General features: G+C 44.6%; 1 long non-coding RNA gene across 1 annotated transcript; it reads left to right on the top strand.

The window, feature by feature from the left end:
- The first annotated feature begins 10,433 nt into the window (after positions 1-10,433).
- LOC126648209 (uncharacterized) lies at positions 10,434-13,146 on the top strand. The gene is made up of 2 exons (XR_007630767.1): positions 10,434-10,505; positions 12,977-13,146. It is a non-coding gene; the product is annotated as an uncharacterized LOC126648209 (long non-coding RNA).
- The last annotated feature ends 7,462 nt before the right edge of the window (positions 13,147-20,608 follow it).

The raw sequence follows: 20,608 nt of genomic DNA, 5'->3' as shown, positions 1-20,608 counted from the left end.
TCTGTTAAGGAAATTGAGGACATATAAGGCTTTGTTCAAACATTCTTAGGGAGTCAAACCTATACTTCCTCTTTTCTGCTTTTGTAACATATCCTTGAGAGTGCAATTACAGCTTGACCTGTAGGGGAGTGTGGAATACCTGTTATATGCTGTATTCCCCATTGGTCAAAAAATTCTTTTGTGCGTTTGGACACATAAGAAGGTCTGTTGTCTGTCTTGATTTGTCTCAGCACTCCCATATGTGCAAAGACTGTAAGGAAGTGCCATTGTATGTCTCGGCTTTTCTCCCCAGAATGAGCTGTAACTACTTGAAATCCTGAAAATGTGTCAATTGATACATGCACATACTTCAACCTGTCAAAATAGGGTAAGTGTGTAACATCTACTTGCCACAGTTGTAGGAGTTCTAATCCTGGAGGATTAGTTCCTTCTGGAACAACTGGAGTAATTAATTGACAATCTGGACATGATGCTATAATAGAGCGAACTTGCTCCAGTGTAAGGTCAAATTGTCTTTTTCATGACTAGGCTTCGTGAACGAAGATTTGAGAATTGTCTTTTTAATGCTCTGGAATTTTGATGGAAAAACTGGTGAGAAAACTTAGCTTGCTCAAATCATTGAGGTACGATTACTGGCCCAACAAGTGCATCAGAATGTTGATTACCTTCTGAAATTGGACTAGGCAGCAAGGTATGATGTATAATAAAAAATGAAGATTAACTTTCTTCAACTACAAATAATAATTTTTTAAATAAAGTAAATAGCATTTTATGATTGATTTCTTTGAGATAGGAACGTTCAATTTGCTGAACGACTTCCACTACATACTGAGAGTTGGAGACTATGTTTAAAGGTCCTGGAAACAGTGTAAGTGCATGAATGGCTGCTGATAATTCTACATGCTGCAGTGACCCTTCCACATGATGTATGTCCTGATGCCATTCGTTATCTTTTTGCCACACTACAACTGCATTACTCATCTTCCCTGAACCGTCAGTAAAGACAGTCTGGGCATATGTTAAAGGAATTGGGGAACAGTGTGTCCTTAGTTTCAAAGGAAGGTTGTTTAAGTGCTGTAAAAAAGAACAAGTAGGTAGGTGAATACTCAATTGACTCGTAAAGTCACTCAAGGCAGTTTGAAAACCAAAGTTAGCCTTTTCTAACCATTGTAAATGTTCAGTTGTCATTGGCAAATACACTGTGTGTGGGTCACATACTACAAGTTCTCAACATTTACTGTGGTCTCTCTCAAAGATACGTGATATCATTTCTGACTGAGTTGTCACTGTTTTGGAAAACCGATGAGTTAAGAAAACCCATTACCACAGACAAAAAAGAAAGTTGTTTTTATACAATTGCCCTAAGAGACCAGAAGGTTGAGCAGGTCCCTTTAGAATGACCAGTACCACTGGCTCATTCGAAAGACGTCAATTGCCTTGGCAAGAATTGAGTTTTTGCTCTACAGTATGCAAAGCAGTAACAGTTTCTTATGTCAACTGTCTGGGCGATGTTAACTCTGGATCTCCCTTTAACAGGCAAAACAATTGGCAAAGTTCGTCTGTTGAAATCCCTAAAACCGACCTTAGCCAGTTGACAATTCCCAGCAGTCTTTGCAAATCACTGAGGGTTTGGACTGAAATCAATAGAGAAACATACTGGGGATGAATAGTTGTTTGAGTGATTTTCCATCCTAAGTAATGCCAAGGACATTTCTGCTGCACTTTCTCCATTGACACTTGAAGGTCGTGAGTATTTACAGCTTCAATTGTGGTTTCTAAGACTTTTTGCATCAGTTCTGTATTGGTTGCACAGACTAAGATGTTATTCATGTAGTAGTAGATGTAGACTTCCAGGTACTGCTGACGAACAGGTGACAAGGTAGAAGATACATACAACTGGCATATGGTCAGGCTACTTTTCATTCCCTGTGGGAGAACTTTCCAATGATAACAAGAATGTGGCTCACTGGCATTAACAGATGGCACTGAGAATGCAAACCTTTTTGCATCTTCCGGGTGCAAGGCAATGGGGAAGAAGCAGTCTTTTAAGTCAGGGATGGTCTATGGCCAATCTTGAGGTAGCACCGATGGTGAAGGCAGGTCTGGTTGTACAGCTCCCATATGTTGGGGACCTAGCAGGTGTTAGGTCTGAGAAGCAAGGAGTAGCTACCCAACAAGAGGCCTCAGAGATCACTCTGGAATCTAACAAACGACCTTGGACACTGTGAAAGTGAGAGAAGAAGCACCCCGTGGTAGTAAATCCTTATACACTTTTAACAAAACTGAGGGATAATCTGATTTGGTTCACAGTGTTAGATTTAAAAGATGCCTTTTTCTGTCTACCCCTGTGGTAGTTTTAATCTAGACCTTCCTTGGTGACCAGTTTGTAACCAAGGAAGGGGCAGTGTTCCCAGTATTCTATACGATTTTTACGTAAATCAGGGTATAAATAAGAAGGGAGGAGAGACCTTCACTCTCTTCTCTTCTGACGAGGTTCAGGAGCAGTGGGTCCTTGCGTTGGTCTCACTTATCTAGAGCCTGAGGCCTGCAGCTACCGTTGGTCTGCCACATGGAGATTGGAGAGTGCTGGTCGTGTCTGGTGATCTTGCTTTTCTGAGGGACATGGTGAGATTTGTTTTACTAGTTATTTTGCTAGTTCTCGGGTTTGATTGTCTATATCTGTTCGGTGTCCCTTTTTGTCCCTTTTTGTCCCTTTTTGCCCTTTCCCTTTCCCTTCAGGGGGTGTTTGAATTCCCTTTTGCTGTGTACATAACATTTTAACTGTATATAAGTGTAATATACGTAAATATATATATTTTTATATAAGTAGCTTGATTTTGGGTTCTTTAATTCTTTATAGTTTTTTTTCCTTTATCCTAAGGGAAGAAGGGAGGGGGAAGAGGTTTGCTACTGTGAGTTTGGGCATTTGGTAGGGAGTCAGGTCCGAACCATCACAACCCCTCACACAGGAAAGTCAAAAGATTTTTGCTTTTGAGTGGGAGTCTGTTAGTAGTGGAAGAAAAATGCAAATCACATGGACTGTTTTACCTCAGGGGTTCAAAAATAGTCCCACTTTGTTCCATAATCAATTAGCCAAGGAGCTAGAACAATGGTAACAACCACCAGGAGATGACGTTCTTCTACAATATGTGGATGATGTCCTGCTAGTAACTGAAACAAAAGAAAATTATATACAGTTGACAATATCTCTCCTAAATTGCTTAGGTTTAAGTGGTTACCGAGTGTCTCAACAGAAAGCTCAGTTGGTCCAGCAGAAAGTCATGTACCTGGGATATGAAGTGTTGGGAGGAGAGAGATCCACGGGGACAGGGAGAAAAGAAGTCATCTGCCAGACACCCAGACCAGAAATGGTGAGAGACCTTCAAGCTTTTCTAGGAATGATAGGTTGGTGTCATTTATGGATATATCAGTATGGACTACTTGGTAAACCTCTATATGATGTGGGGTGCTTGGCTAAAACAGGCACTATGAACAAACCATAGTATTAGGCCTTAGCCTGCCTTAGCAAGAGACCTGCTTGCAGGTTGCAGGAAAAGTACTGGCATTGATATCAGGCTGCAAGAATGTAAACTATTGAGATAAAAAGAAGGAGCTCTCAGAGAAAGACAATGATTTCATGCGCATGGACATCACATACAAAGTAATCATATAGCAACATGTACTAAGTAAAAAGAAGTGTGTTTAAGTATTGCAAACCAATTATGCAGGGACATGTACTTATAGTTAACCAATAATGTAGCAACATGTATGTGTGTGAGAGTATAAAACAAATACTGTAACACATAATAAACGAGATCTGCCTATCGATCATACTGGTCTACATGCAGTTGCTCCGTACCCTCTCGGCCACAATATGACTTGTTGAAGATAACTAAAAATAACATAATTCGGACCCCCAAGACAGACAAAGCCTTCAAATGACTGAAGCGAGAGATCATGAGGGCTCCGGCATGGGGTTTGCCCGATGTGACAAAACCTTTTTGGTTGTTCTCATGTGAACGTCATGGGATGGCTTTAGGGGTACTGGCCCAGCAATTAGGGCCATGCGAAAGGGTTGTGGTCTACTTCTCCAAACAATTGAATGAAGTAAGCAAGGGATGGCCCACCTACCTGAGAGCAGTGGCTGCAGTGGTCGTGAATATAGAAGAAGCCAGGAAACTCACAATGGGATAGAAAATTACTGTGTTGGTGTCCCATACTGTATGAGCAGTACTGGAATAAAAAGATAATCATTGGCTATCACTTTCCCGGTTCCTGAAATATCAGGCAATCCTGGTTGAGTCTTGTCGGAGGATGCAATGCCTGGCAGCATGGAAAAGAATGTAAATAAGAGGTGAACATCCAATCATACGTGAAGGTTAGTGGTAAATATAGATAATAGAGCTAAGAATAGTGTTAGTATGTAAGATTCTACAGGGAGAAGGTGTGTGAGTGCAGTTGTGTGAAGAACAAGATGTAATATTCTGGATGGAACAATAAAAGCTGAATTTAGGCCATCATCATAGAATGCCCAGTTTTATTTACTTGGTCGTCCTCACAAACAACAACAGAGTCTGATGTCATAACCATTCAGGTGACTAACATTGTCAATCCAGCTTCATTCCTCGAAGGAAGAATTTCAGCTAAACCTGTCGTGCATGACTGCTTGGAGACTATCAAGACAGTGTACTCCAACTACCCAGGTCTCAAAGAAGAACCGTTTGAGGATGTGGACAATTGGTTTTTGGATGGCAACAGCTTTGTAAAGCAAGGTGTAAGGATGGTTGGCTATGTGGTAACCACTACAGAATAGGTAATTGAATCAAATCCTTTGCCTGCAGGGACTTCCACCCAGAAAGCAGAACTGATAGCTCTCACCCAAGCTCTTGAACTGGCAAGGGGAAAGTGGATAAATATCTGGACTGACTCTAAATATGCCTTTGCTGTCATCCATACCCACTGAGCAATCTGGAAAGAACAAGGGCTATTGACTGCCCAAGGAAAAGCTGTAAAACATGCAAAGGAGATCCTACAGTTGCTAGAAGTTGTCCAACTCCCAACACAGGTGACTATAATGCATTGTGGAGGACATCTGAAAGGCAACACTGTTCCAGAAGCAGGAAACAGAAAAACTGATGCAGAAGCTAAATTAGCAGCTGCAAGAAGTCAAGAACTATCAGTAGCATCTCTAGTGCCGGAAGGATTAGATACAAATCAACAGGTAGAGTATCACGAAACAGATTATCAATGGATACATAAAAATGGAGGTAAGCTGTTAGACAATGGAGGGGATCAACTGAAAACAGGTCAGTTAGTATTACCAAAAAAATTAATATGGCAATTTGTAAAATCAGAACATGACAAAACTCTATCAACACTTAAGGATTAGAGTAGCAGGACCAAATTTATTTACCACAATAAAGCAGGTGAGTTTTGCCTGAAAAATAACCCAAGCACTACAATAAAGTTCACCAAGGGGCAAAACACAGAGGGTGTTTCCCAGGTGAAAATTGGTAAATTGATTTCTCTGAGTTCCCAAGAAAAGGGGGGTACTGATATTTATTGTTTCTGACTCATGCATTTTCTGGTTGGCCTGAGGCATTCCCCTGCAGAACAAATAAATCAAGGGAAGCTGTTAAAGTCTTGTTAAACGAAATTATACCATGGTTTGGAGTACCTAAGGGTACCTCTTCAGATAGAGGTTCACATTTTTGTGCAGAAATTGTACAAATAAGAAGCAAAGCACTAAGTATCGATTGGCAATTACACACACCCTATAGACCCCAAGCAAGTGGGCAATTAGAAAAGATAAATCATCTCATCAAACAGTAAATTGCTGAAATATGTCAAGAAACAAATTTTCAGTGGAATCAAGCTTTGCCTATTCCCTTATCAGATTAAGGGTCAAACCAAGATCAAAAGAAAAATTGAGCCCTGTTGTGGTTTTGCTCACCAAACAACCCCTGGGGCTGAGGATGGTTTTGTCCAGGTGGATTTCTGGAGAAAAAACTAATCAAAACTCTTAGTGACGTCTTTGTTAATTACATATTTAAGAAAAATGGAAAAGAAGCTTGTTGTGCAGTTGAAATTAGGTAACCATGTAGGAGAGGCAGTAGGTCCCATGTAGGGGCCAGGCCTCCCTCTTCCCCCGGTCCTGGGCTGGGGGCAGGTGTGGTACTGGAGCCCCCCTTCTTTCATGTAAGAGAGTAAAGGAAAAAACTTTAGAGGACTGACTGCTTAGACAAAAACCCTGCAGAAGAAATGAAATTTTGCTTGGCAGACCTGTCATGGTTTTGCTGGTTCTTAAAAACTAAACAGGAATTTTTCCCTTCCCCCTGCCCACTGCATGGAGGGGATGTGAAATGGGCAGTTAAGTAACACAGAAGAAGCTGCTGGTAAGGCCACATTCCTAGTTAATGACCCTCAGAATCTTGCTTTTGGGGAAGGGTGAGGAATTCCTTTTTACCTTTTTCTTCTCTTGTCTCCTGGGAAACGGGGGGGAGGAGTTCAGGTGACTGTTAAAAGCTGGAACAAAGTTGGAGTTCGGAGTGGGTTTTGTTCTCAGCCTGGCTGTCAGCTGTGGATTCTGCTTGGATTTTCATCAGATAGGGACTGTTTAGGGAGGTTTTACCCCTTCTTCGTTCCTGTTTGTTTCTTTCTTAGCAGTGGCTCTTGTGCACATCAAAGGGAGAGGGAAAAACTATACCACACAATTTAACCAGCAGAACAGAGTGAGTTCCAATTGGGGAGGACTTTTTTTTTTGTTGTTTCTCTCCATCCTCTCTCTCCCCTTTCCCAGTGTGTGTGGGGGGAGGGAAAATCATTTTTGGTTTCTCCAACACACCCTGAAGGGTGTTTCCCCCACGTGGTAATGGGTGTTCCCCCATGTAGCAATGACCAGTGATCCCACAGCGCCCCCTGTCGACCAGTATAAAACACTGCAGGATCTGAATTTCCAGTGATCCAACCCCCTGTTGACTGTGGTTAGAATTGCACCAAAGGGTACAAACTGAACTGTTTACCTTTTTTTTCTTTGTTTATTGGTTTGTTTTGAAGGGGATTATTTGTGGGTATAGGAGTATTGTTTGGTTGTTTTACTTGTTTATTTTCTTTGTTTCTGCCAATACACATATATCTGTTAATAAAGGGCTGTTATTTTTCTTTTTTTTACACATTTTTTTCCCCTCAATCGGAACCTCCTTATTATGAATTTACAATTGCTTAGAGGGAGGAGTTTGAGTCTTCCTTATAACTCATCCTCAGCAAAACACCTGTGTCTCATTTAAACTGAGACAGACCCTATACGATGCAAACTGTAAATAGTGAAGTCTTAGATCAAATAGGCAATCAGTATGTGTATAATTATGTTATGGCTATAGGAAAGAAACTGCAGAAAAATGCTACTGTGGTGTTAGAACACCAACCTAAACAACCTGATGGCAAATTACATCCATTCAGTCCTGGTGATTGGGTGTTTGTCTTTCAGGAGAAAGGGAAGTGGAATGTACCTTTCCAGGTGCTGATGACCACCTTCACAGCGATCTGAGTGAAAGAGAGACCCTCGTGGATCCACTACTCCGGAGTCAAGAGAACTCCTGAGAAAGAATGGACCTCAGAACAAGAACCATCTGCTCTCAAGCCTACCTAACACTGATCTTTGGACTGGTAAGTACATTGGTGATAGGTCAAGTTTTTGCCCAAAATTCATTATTGTCTCAGGCCTATGGTGGGGGTCTCTGGCCTATGGACCTACTTTAAACAATCAATTGAATATTTAAAAGAAGGAGCTGCCATATGAGCTCGAACAGATAAATACAATACATCTGTTATAATCTCTCAGGGAACAAGGGTCCTGAATGGTTGGCAAAATCCTGGTGATTGGAGAACTGCAAGTGTTTTAGTAGGGAAGATTGGAGAACAAACTCGAGTTGGATGGAGAGCATACAAACCACCCTCACAAATCAGCTGGCCGCCCAGAATTGACATTACTGTGCGAGATCCTTTAGTCATACTTCCTGAGTTCCCAAAAGAATATGAAAACATAATTAGTGGGTTTGCCTGTGGATCTGACCAATGCTGGCACACCTTTACTTTAAATGAATCAGTTTCAGTAATGTGCAATTGGATGTTCAGAGAAGGAAATGTAACAAGGAGATTTATAATAAATGTTACATCAAGTATTCCAACCACCAAATCTCCTACTACACCACTAACCAAGACCACCACAAACCCCACAACTCCCTCTTTAAGTTGTGAGAGTGTCCACAACTTAACCTTTTCTGGACCCTATGTGATCAGACAATCAAATGAGCAAAAACTACAATTAGATCCCATGTACTCACTGAAAAGGGTCCAAATAAAAAAACCCAAAAAGGGTTTTTTATTAACAAAATCTGAATAAACAACAAATGGTGCAATCAAATACTTTCAGAAGAAACAAAACAAAGTCTTGGCAGTTCAACAACTGCTCATAGTCACATGCGCCCGCAGCAGCCAGCAGCCGATGGTTTCACAGTCAGTGATGAAGGAGTCCTTTTTCCCACAAGCAATCCTTAAAAACAGAATATCTTGCTCTGAGATGGGTTGATCTCTCTCTCAGGTGTCCTCCACAAGGTGTCCTGTGGGGAAAAAAACTTCCTCTCAGGAAAAGAAATGGAGTCAACCGAAACATGGCTGCCTGCTCTGTCTGGTCCACAGATCAAACCCAAAAAACACCCCCGAACCCAAGACTCCCCCAGCATCCCACGCTGCCCAACGCATGCAGCTTTGCTCCATGCCCCACCCCCCATCCTAGAAGAAACAGATGCCGAGGGGGAGGGGCGGACATTGAGAAAAAATTCCATCTCTTTTCAAACCCTATGACAGTATGTATTGTTGGAGGGGGATGCCACTCCTGTGTTTCTTCCTTATCACAGGTTGGCTCATCATGCCTTGTAGATTACATGGATGTGCACATCTATTGGGTTGCATATCTGCAGAAATTATTACATAATCATTTGTCTGTAATTTTTTTTTCCCTTTTCTCACTTTTCCTCTTTCTTCACATGGTACACATAGAATGCCAAGGTGACTGTCCCCTGGAGGCTAGGAGTAGCTACGCTTCACATGGGGTCTTTGGCTGGTCCAGGTACTGCCAAGCTGCTTCCTGTCCCAACACCAGATGCGCTACCAAGCTGCAACGCTGTACAACTGCAACGTGGATGTGAACTCGGTCACATTGATAAAAGGACTGATATATTTCATTTTGAATTTTTCGTGTTAACGTCCTCATTGCTATATGTTCTATAAGTGCCTCTATGGGTGATCTTAGTTTTCATTCTAACCAATCAAAAAGACTATTAAATCCATTTTCATTATTCTCCTTTAGCTAGGCAACTAAAACCTTTAACTTATCAATGGATGGATTGATTCTGAGTGGTCACTTAAATTAATACAGCATAACCCTTCAAAATCTTCACAACCATGATCATGAGCTAACAACAAGAAATCTATGGTTGTTCTGTTTTGCAGGGTTGCTTGCCTTACCGAACTTACATCTGTAAGTCTTCCAGGGCTGAGCTAGTGGCATTTACTTCTTTTGCTAGCCAACATCCCATCTTGTTGAGAGCGTTTAATGCATGATTTGCCTCTATGCCTGGAATTAAAAAACTACCAAAAAATCTCTGTGCATTGTTCCAAAAGACTATTTCGGAATCACAGTCTACCTTGAAACCATGCATGTTAAATTTCTGCTTATTAATAGAACATTTTAAACCTTTACTGTGTGACAGAACTTTAGGAGGCAAGGGAGTTTTCACAGGATTAAACAAAGCAAGTTTACCCAGAGTACATGGTCCTCCTTCAACCTTGCTAGGAATGCCTTTCCACACTCTTTCTCCACAAATTAAAAATAAGTCATCAGGAAGTCCAATTGGAAAAGGTTTAGATTTAATATTTATTGCATTAAGGTGGTGTTTACACCAAAAACTTTAATTGTGGTATGCACTTGTAGGAGACACATCTAAAGCCAATAGGTCACGTGTGTGTGGATTTTCAGGGTGGAAATAGAAACACAGGGGGGCATACTATCTAATTATTGAGGTTCTATTGTAAATTTGTAAAATAATTTTGATTTGGCCTTTTGGGCTGGCTATGGCCTGTGTTATGCTTTTTGTAGTAGTTATCTATAGGTACATTATAAATTTCTGTGTGTGAGTATGAAGGTTGATTCTTTGTCAAAAAAACATCCCATTCTTCTCTGGAAAGTGGAATTCCTACCAGACAGGTCCAAAATGGATTTGTCGGGGTGGCAAATGACAGACACACAACTTCTGTTTAAGTGGTCCACATGTTTTTTCTGTTGGAGGTTAACCATTTGGGTGGGACTGGAGCAGGAGGAGGCATTCTTGCAGGCATTCCGGTGGTCATGAGGATGAAGCAAGAGATGGTCATATGGCCAGTCTTCGCGAGCGAAGATCCGGGGAAGGTCTTTACACCTTCCAGCCTGCGCATTGGATTTTTTTTAGGTGAGACACAGTGTGCGCGGAACTAAGTCCACCCTTTAATCCTAAGGTTCATCTGCCGGGGCCAAGCAAGCTTGGACGGTGGCAGCGAGGTCCTCAGGACGTAGATGGGTTGCCTTTAAGGGCTAACGAGCTCCATCTGCCTGGGAGTGGCCCTGACCAGGAATCGAACCCGGGCCTTGGCGGTGACAGCGCCGCGCCCTTACCACTAGACCACCAGGGGCTCCATATAAAATGTGAGGGAATCCATCTAGGTCTGGGATCTGTTAAAACACAACCATACCCTTTTCCCCATGTTATCAAAGTGCAAGGACCTTGCCATTGGCCTGAAAGTAGATCTTTAAACATTACTTTGGGTTTTGAATTTTCAGGTATGTGTGCAGGTATAAAGTGTCACTGTACTGGGGTGGAATTTTCTGTCATTCTGTTTAAAAAATTAAGTACATACAAAGCTTTGTTTAAACAATTTTTCAGAGTTAATCCTGTATTCCCCCTTTTTTGCTTTTTTAACATATTTCTGAGAGTGCAGTGAGCACGCTTTATGATTGCTTGACCTGTTGGGGAGTGAGGGATTCCTGTTATATGTTCAATTCCCTATAATGCAAAGAAATCTTTGGTTTGTTTTGACACATATGAGGGTCCGTTGTCCATCTTTATCTGTTTTGGCACACCCATATGTGCAAATGCAGTTTGTCCTGTTGCCACTGGCCATCCTTTTGCCAAACTATTACAGCATTACCTGTTTTCCCAGAACCATCTGTAAAAACAGTCTGGGCATTTTTAAGTGGACCTCGAGACCAATGAGTTCTCAACTTCAAAGGGATTTGATTAAGCCTCTGTAAAAAAACAAGCTGGTAAATGGATACTCAATCGACCACGATAATCAATTAAAGCAATTTGAAAATCAAAACTGCAATTACCCTAGATGCTCTGTGTTTAAAGGCAAATATACAGTCTGGAGATCAGAGCCCATGATCTCCAAGCATCTAACACAACCCTCATAACACATTTTAGAAATAATTTCTGGTAGTTTAGTAACTGTTTTTGAAAACTAGTGAGGTAAAAAAACCCATTCCCACAACAAAATGTAGTGTTATTCTGGTATAGATGTCCTATCAACCCATAGGGTGACGAGGTCCTTTAATGATGACAAGTGTCACTGGTTCATTTTGGAAACATCTATGTCCTTGTTGTGAATTTAATTTCTGTTCCACGATACGCAGGGCTGCAATGACTTCTGGAGTCAGCTGTCGAGGTGATGTCAGGTTTGCATCTCCTTTCAGTAAGTCAAACAGTGGGTGAAACTCATCTGTGGAAATCCCTAGAAGAGATCTAAACCAATTAAACGTTCCTAAAAGTTGTTGTAAGTCATTGAGGGTTTTTACTGATGTGTAGCAGTTATTAATATAATAAATAATAAGTCCCATAGGGACCATAGCGACACCAACGTGATGTGTAACAAGAGATCCATTTATTCAAGGAGTCCCAGCTTATATATCAGTTTCAAATGCTACCACGTCACACAGGTAACTTCTTAAGCCAATCTCATACAAGCATTCAATAGAGCATGTGTGACAGAGTACTTAGAACTACAACTCCCAGGATGCTTTGCAGCACCTGGTGTAACCAGACCCATAATTCCCCCATTTTTATTAATAACAAGATACAAAAGTGTAAATTGAAAAAACAGTGCAATTCTTAACAAAATGTTTTTCACTTGACATAGTAAACTTATTTCTTGTTTAAACCTTATATACCTAAGAGTTCTATGCAATAATAAAACTTTATTAATCAAAAACCTTATTTACCTAAGGGTCTTCTGCAATTGGGTAGAACAAAAACCTTTACTATCTGAGGGTGTACACATAACTGGGGAAAACTTACTTTATTAAAACACAAGGAAAAGTTTAAAGGAGGAACATCATGTTTTGAGTTGTCTTTTATTAAGGCCATGTATTAGAGGTAGTGTTTGTTGTGTGTGTTCGTTTCAGGTATTTTGTATAAGGTGTAAATGGTTCACATAGATTCATACATTCACACAATCTCTCACTCATTCGGGTGGCCACCCCAATAATTTTTCATTCATGCATACATGTAATCTTTATTTTGTTTTCATATTCTAGCTATACAACTTAAACTTTTATGTAGTGTTTGGTCAGAATGAAAATTGTTTGACTCAGTATTTACTTACTTAATTACATGCATATTCTCACCATGTACTCCTCTTTTTTAGTTGTGAATATTGAAAGTTAATGAATTTAAAGGTATAATACTGGTAAGTAGTGTGTATATTTCTGAGTGTGTACTTAGAAAAATGAATAGGTAGGTTACTATTATAATTTGTTAAATAACAATAGAAGTTCTTAAAGATGTTAATTACATTACTTAAACATAATAAAATAATGGCCAGTCTTCGCGAGCGAAGATCCGGGGAAGGTTTTTACACCTTCCAGCCTGCGCATTGGATTTTTTAGGTGAGACACAGTGTGCGCGGAACTGAGCCCACCCTTTAATCCTAAGGTTCATCTGCCGGGGCCAAGCGAGCTTGGACGGTGGCAGCGAGGTCCTTAGGACGTAGGTGGGTTGCCTTTAAGGGCTAACGAGCCCCACCTGCCCGGGAGTGGCCCTGACCGGGAATCGAACCCGGGTCTCCGCGGTGATAACGCGGCGCCTTTACCACTAGACCACCAGGGGCTCCATTACTTAAACAAGGTAGGTATAAAGATACATTTAAGAACTTAATTTTAAAAAATATTCAGTAAATGTAATTATTAATTTAAATAAAGCTAGAGGGAAACTTAAAAACGTATTAATAAGGTAATGTTGAATTTTTTTCTCTTATTAGTGTAAATAAAAAACTAAAGACAGTTAACTAAATTATTTTAGATAAAAACATTTGTAATAATTTTTAAAGGTTTATGTGTAAAACATGTAAAAACAGTCAGTAAATTTAGTGTCTGTATAGTTTTGGCCCTGGCCTGGGTCCTTACCCGGGTCACCGCTGCCTCTCTCACGGGGGTAGGGAGGCGGTGTTGTTACTGTTGATGCTCCTGGAGGAGCTGCGGCCATGGCCCGGCCCGCTTGCGGTGGGGGCCATGTCGCTGGTCATCCCCGCCGGGCCTCGGCTCAACCCGGCACCGCGCCCCCGTGGCGACTGAGTGGCGGTGCCGCGCTGTACCGCATGTGCGGCTGTCCCGGGCCACGCTGCTGCGGCCGCGCGGTCCGCTTCAGGGGAGCGGCGGCACGGGCGGGTTGGCTCGTGTAGTGGGACATGACCGTCAACTCTAGGTACGGCCCGGTCGCCAACACGGGCTGCCTGCACTCCAGGTGCAGGCGAGCGGCGAAGGCCTTGCAGCTCTGTGCCGCTGACACGTGCTCACCGAAGCCACCGCGCCGCCCTCGGCGCCCCGCGCCGCTCTAGTTTCATTTACAAACTTGCGCCACAGTTTCGGCACAAGCCTGCTTGGTCGCCCGGAATGGCCGCGGGGCCGCCCCGCTACTTCTCCTCAGGCAAGGCGGCCGCCTCCCCGGGCCGGGGTTCCACGTGGAGCTCCGCCAGGAGCTTCACGTGGGTCGGGGGCGCGGCGGGAGTCGCCGCCAGCTACGGCGGGGCTTCCGCGCTCGGGTCACCACCTCCTGTTCCGCCACGCCTTGGCCGGGCCTTGGCCTACTTGCGGCCTCCAGGCAGAGGCGCCCCGGGGCGGCACCACTCCGGCCGCCCAACCCCCTTGTCACTGTGCGCCGGGCCCACCGCTCCCGGTGGTGCCGCCGCCGCTGCCATCTGGGTTTGCGTAGGAACCGCCGCCGCAACCTGGTCGACACCAGCTGCTACCGCGAGATGAAGTCACCGTCGCTGCCGAGCCCCGGCCCGGGGGACCCGGAACCACCACCAACAGTCCTGCGGAACCTTGCACAGCTCCGCCCCCAGTCCGTCTCGCCGCGGCTGCTGAGTGTCCCGTCAGCCTCGTGCCTCGCGCCATCCCGTTGCTTGCTCCAGCCCACTAATTGTGCGAGGGCCACCACAGCAGCATGGAACCTCGCAAGCAGTCTTGACCTTGCTAGTCTGCATTGCCGCCCCTGGCTCCATTTACAAACCTGCGTTACACCCCTGGCGCAAGCCTGTTCGGTCGTTCGGTTCTCCGCTCGTAGTCTCGAGCAGCTCCACGCCTCTCCGAGACACTCCGTCACGGCGTCTGGTATCATGGGCGTGTAGTCCTTTAGTTGCATTAAGAAGTCCACGAACGGCGGGACGTACATACCATTGGACGTGGTCCTGTCCGGGGGAGCGGTCACGGCTGCGGACAACAGCAGGGACCCCCTCCCGTCGACCGCACCGCCCTCGGCGCTCTGCGCTGCCCCAGCCCCCCTGCCTGGCACCGTCCCGGGCGCGGCACTGCCCGCAGCGACCGGGTTGGGTTTGTTACCTTCGACGGGCGTGAGCGGGGCTACCGTGGTGGGCACAGGGTCCACATTGGCGCTGTCGCTTATGGCCACGGCTCCGCTCGGAGTTTTCTCGATCCCGCCACCACCATGGTCCACGACGGGGTGTCCTCGCAGCGAGGTGGGGGGACTTGGTCCGTGGTTGTTGTTTCGAATCTCACGCCACGCACTTTACCGCTATCACGTTCTCCATCTTTTTTAAGGTAGGCACAGCAGCTGTTGCTTAGTTACCGGCTCCCAGCACGGACCATGTTCCATGCATGCCTCCAGCAGAGGCAGTCCACAACATGGCCACAAGACAGGAAGAGAAGGCACTACCTCTTGCTCCCGGCATGGGCAATATGGCACTGCCCATGTTCCGGCGTGGTCTCCACGTGTCTGCAGGTTTTTAATGGCTTGGGGATTCAAAGTTTGTTCCCTTTTACCAGTCACATAATCCACGACACGCGCCTTCTTCCTGGAATTCACGCATCATCCACGAAAATTCAGTACAAAAAGGTATATTCTAAGGCTTTTCTTCCATGCTCTCAGACCCCCTCCCCCTTTCCACACTACAGTAGCACATGGAGTTCCATGTTTTACAATGTTTGGGGGAGGGGAAGATTCAAAGTTTCTCTCTGTGGACGAGTTCTCTTGCGAGGGTTTTAAAGTGTCCACCTTTTTTACTTCTGTTTTCTCTCTGTTTCTCCACTCCTCTTTCCAAGTAATTTCATTAAGAATTGTAAATAACAGCAGTCTTAAAACAGTTATTTTCATTAATTTTAAAAGTCCAGTTATTTTATGTTTGTTAACTTGTCTCCAAAGTCTTTTCAATATTAAGCTTAAGGTTTTTGCAGTATTCTGCGGTTCACGTGAATTAAAAGTTTTCATTTTTTCTCTTTTTGTTTTTTCTCCTGCCCTCTCACCTGGGACGTAGATTTTTCTTCTTGAGAGCACCCTCTCAAAACGTATGCAATTTCCTACCGAATTCAGGCATTTTTTCGAGTTCAATCGCGGTTTCTCCCGCCTACGCCCATCAGAGTTTCCTTTCCTCTGGTACCTGGCGTTTATTTCTTTTTCACGGCAGACGTCCCTCAGCGTTATTATAGGCTGGTACCTGACATCTGGTCCATATTTCTTCCTGATTCAGGATAAGGCTTAGGTCCCTGTTCCGGGTGCCATATGTAGCAGTTATTAATATAATAAATAATAAGTCCCATAGGGACCATAGCGACACCAACGTGATGTGTAACAAGAGATCCGTTTATTCAAGGAGTCCCAGCTTATATATCAGTTTCAAATGCTGCCATGTCACACAGGTAACTTCTTAAACCAATCTCATACAAGCATTCAATAGAGTGATATCTTGGAGTTTTGATGTTTTAATTTTTTTATTTTTGTAGACCTTAGAAGTAGTTATGTAGTAAATGTAGATTTTAGAGTAGCAGCATATTATCCCTTTACCCTTAACACACCAGCTCAAACCCCTGTTACCCATTCCCATATCAATTCCCTAAATTCCATAGCCTGTTTAGTCTCTTTTTCAAGGTAGAATTGTAGAAGAACACCCTAACCCTACGGAACAAGATATAGCCATAGACCCAACAACCTTCAGGCCTAGAATTCTGGAAGGCCTCCAAGGACATTACGTGCTCTGAGGAAGATGAAGATGAAGAAGAGGGGGTCCCAAAACGCCCCCAGACCCAATTCTCAAGAGGCATGGCGGGGGCAGAACCTGGGTGGTAACAGGACTGGGATTGGGCAAAAATCATTATAAAAACTGTGGACATCTGTGTTTCGGGAGCGCTGGGGTATTCCAGAAAGCCTGGGGGCTCATTAAAACTTTTGTATCCTTATCTCCTACCTAATTTGGCTTGGAGTCTTTTTTTCCCCACAGCCATTTAGGCAACAGTTTGGTGACTCCGTATGGGGAATCGAGACCTGTGACTCCTCTGGATCGGTATTCCATTTTGCAGGGATTTCTTTCGGGCTGGCATATCTTGAAGAATTCCTGCTCTGATCTTGGGGGGCCCAGCTTCTCGGAATCGCACGTGGAGGAGGTAAGATAAAGAACAAAACTCCTAGAGAATTTTAATTAGGACTGCGGGAAGGAGTTTCCCCAGGGCTAGGGAATACGGTGAGGCTGGGAAGGGAAACTTGGACTTGGGCCCAAAAGTCAGTGTTTTCCCAGTCTGTTGGCAAAGGGATTTTTGCCGGAGTGGGCAGTGGAACTGCCCAGAAAGTTTAAGTTTGGGCAGGCAGGAGGATTTCAGGTTTCTTGTTGGCCAGGTGTGGTCGGAGAGGGGGGGACGCCCCCCGCTTGAAACTCTGTGTTTCTGCCTGAACCTGGTAGTGTCTGGATTAGACACAAGGTCTGCGGTGCGTGTGTGGCTGTGAGTTCTAGGTTAGATCTGTCGTTTTCCTCGTGTGTTGTTTGTTAACATGGGATGTACACAAGCTAAAGAGGAAATTCCAGAGGGAACCCCTCTTGCTTTGGTTTTACGGTATTGGGATGATTTAACTGGCCCTGAGACATCTTTAAAAAGGCGGGAGGTAGTTAGACTCTCTATGGATGTTTGGCCCTATACCAGGAAAATTAGAGGAATAGTCTGGCCGAAATTTGGTTCTTTTGAGGCAAATACAGTGTTTCATCTTATGACAATCCTTCATAAGGAGGAAATGTGGTCAGAATTGCATTATGCAGAATTATTCTACCTTTTCTTAACCCGTCCAAAATTGAGAAAGGTATATAAAAAGGACAAACTTAAAACAGAAGTAGAACTGACAGAAATGGCATTAGAGGAGAAAAAGAAAAATCGTGCTAAACGTGAATCAGTCAATACTGAAAGCCCTGGAAATGAAGATCTGAACCTTTTAATTCCCCCAGATATGAGAATAACAAGCCCAGGACCCTTCCTGGGTCCGGCCGCAGGTGCGGGGGGCGTCGGTCCATCAGGAGCGGGGGTAGCCCCTGGGGCGGGTCCTGCCAGCTCGGCAGGGACAGCTGGATCTGCGGTGCCGGGTCCAGTTGCTTCGGGGGCCTCGGGGCAACGGCGGGACAAGCTGGGACTACTTCCGGGTGGAGCGGGGTCCTGGGAACTGCTGTTGGTGCTCCGGGACCGGGGGCCGGCGCCGGCTGTTCCAACCGGCTACGGAGCAGTGGGAGCCGGGACAGCCTCTGCCCCGGCTGTGCCGGGAACTCTGGCACCGGCCAGACCGGCGGTAGCCCCTCCCAGAGCTGCGGAACCAGCCCTTGTCGAGGCCACAAGGCCAGTCCTGTCTGAAGCTGCGAGCTCCCTGGGTGTCGGTGATCGGGGAGCGATGACCCCTCCCGTGGCTGTGGGGCTGATCCCGTCTGGAGCTACGAGCTCTGCCAGTGTCGGGGGGGGGGCGATAGCCTCCCCCTGGCCTGCGGGGCCGTTCCTGGCCGGGGCTGCAGGCCCTTTTGGTTACGGGGGTGCGGTAGCGCCTCCCTGGGCTGTGGGGCCAGTCCTGGCTGGAGCCGCGGGCTCTACCGGTAGCGGCGGGGGGGCGGCGGCCCCCGCCAGGTCCGCTACAGGCAGCGCGGGCTCAGTTGCTGTGGGAACAGAAGGCTCAGACCTCAAGGCTGCGGGAGGAGGAGCTGGGACAGTGTCTGCAGCCGAGGTCCCTGCCCCGGCTGACACGGGACCCTCCAGCTCTGCCATGAGGGGCGGGGACGAACCCACCCCCATCCCTTCGGCACCGCCCTATCCTACGGAGGAAAGGGGGGGACCAAGGTTTAAAATTACACCATCGGAAGAGGAGCAGATTAAAGTTTACTGATACAGGCACAGAAGTTTCTAATGATATGTTCTTAATTAAATTCTGTAAAGGGGGGAGAGTAAAAGTTGTCATCCCTAACACTAAATATATCGAGGCAGCTACCTTTTTCATACAGGAGAACCACGGAGAGATCCCCGCAGAGGCTGAGAATGCTGTGACCCCTTTAATGTGGACTAACAAATATCCTGGGAAGTCCAAGCGAGCAGAACCCGTAAGCATCACGCTCAAGCCAGAAACAACACCAGCTCTACTTTACCTTTCCAAGTCCTACTGACTTCCCTCACTGCCGTCAAAGTTACTGACAAAGGACCCTAGTTTCATTACTCCAGAGTGAAGAAAGCTTCAATTCCTGGAACTATCAGCAAATTGGAACCCAACTCAGAAGAAGAGGATGTGGCATAAACTGTTTCTGCTGTGCATGTTATTTGTACAGTCAGTAACTATGAATTAGGTTTGGAGCCTAATTAACATTTGGCTTTAGTAAAATACACCTGATATTCTTTGTAAAAGTGCTGAATTTGCACTATGAATTTGGCTGCAATTCGGAATCAAACAAAAATTCTACATCAGGTGTCTCTGGACAATGTCTCACTGGGTTTGGGAGACACTCTCCACAAACTTACTTCATGGTTACCGAACTGGAACTGGATTAAACAACTGTTTCTATTGGTAATGTACATAGTTAGTGTTTGTGTAGTAGCTTATTGCATGAACCAATGTTGTAGATGTTGGTCATCTTTTTGGAAGATGATTAGAAGTAAGTAGTAGAGATTGGACAAAATTTTTGAGTTTTGTCCAGTCTCTAAAGGGGGGACTGATACCTTGGAGTTTTGATGTTTTAATTTTTTTATTTTTGTAGACCTTAGAAGTAGTTATGTAGTAAATGTAGATTTTAGAGTAGCAGCATATTATCCCTTTACCCTTAACACACCAGCTCAAACCCCTGTTACCCATTCCCATATCAATTCCCTAAATTCCATAGCCTGTTTAGTCTCTTTTTCAAGGTAGAATTGTAGAAGAACACCCTAACCCTACGGAACAAGATATAGCCATAGACCCAACAACCTTCAGGCCTAGAATTCTGGAAGGCCTCCAAGGACATTACGTGCTCTGAGGAAGATGAAGATGAAGAAGAGGGGGTCCCAAAACGCCCCCAGACCCAATTCTCAAGATGCGTGGCAGGAGCAGAACCTGGGTGGTGGCTGGACTGGATTGGGTGAAAATCATTATAAAAACTGTAGACATCTGTATTTCGAGCGCGCGCGCTGGGGTATTCCAGAAAGCCTGGGGGCTCATTAAAACTTTTGTATCCTTATCTTATCTCCTACCTAATTTGGCTTGGAGTCTTTTTTTCCCCACAACCATTTAGGCAACAAGAGCATGTGTGACAGAGTACTTAGAACTACAACTCCCAGGATGCTTTGCATCACCTGGTGTAACCAGACCCATACTGATGTGGAGAGGGATACACGTTGAGGTTGTATAGATGTTTCTGTCATTTTCCAACCAAGGTAATGACAGAGAACTTCCTGTTGAATTTTCTCTGGAGCCACTTCTAATCCATAGTCTGTGACTGCCTTGATTGTGGCTGTCAGAACCTGCTGCATCAAGTCTGTGTTAGCTGCACACACTAAAATATCGTCTATGTAGTGGTAAATGAGAACTTCTAGAAATTGCAGGTGCACTGGAGGTAAAGCATTTGCTACATACAGTTGACATAAGGAAGGTGAATTTTTCATTCCCTGGGGCAAAACATTCCAGTGGTAACAAGCATAGGGTTCACTGGCATTTAGAGATGGTACAGAAAAAGCAAACCTTTCTGCATCTTTAGGATGTATGAGGATTGTGAAAAAACAGTCTTTCAAGTCAATTATAGTTAAAGA

Source organism: Myiozetetes cayanensis, unplaced genomic scaffold, assembly GCF_022539395.1.
Source record: "Myiozetetes cayanensis isolate MyiCay16 unplaced genomic scaffold, myiCay2020 scf455, whole genome shotgun sequence".
NCBI lineage: Eukaryota > Metazoa > Chordata > Aves > Passeriformes > Tyrannidae > Myiozetetes > Myiozetetes cayanensis.
The sequence above is the reverse complement of the archived record's forward strand: the minus strand, read 5'-3'. Positions and strand labels throughout refer to the sequence as shown.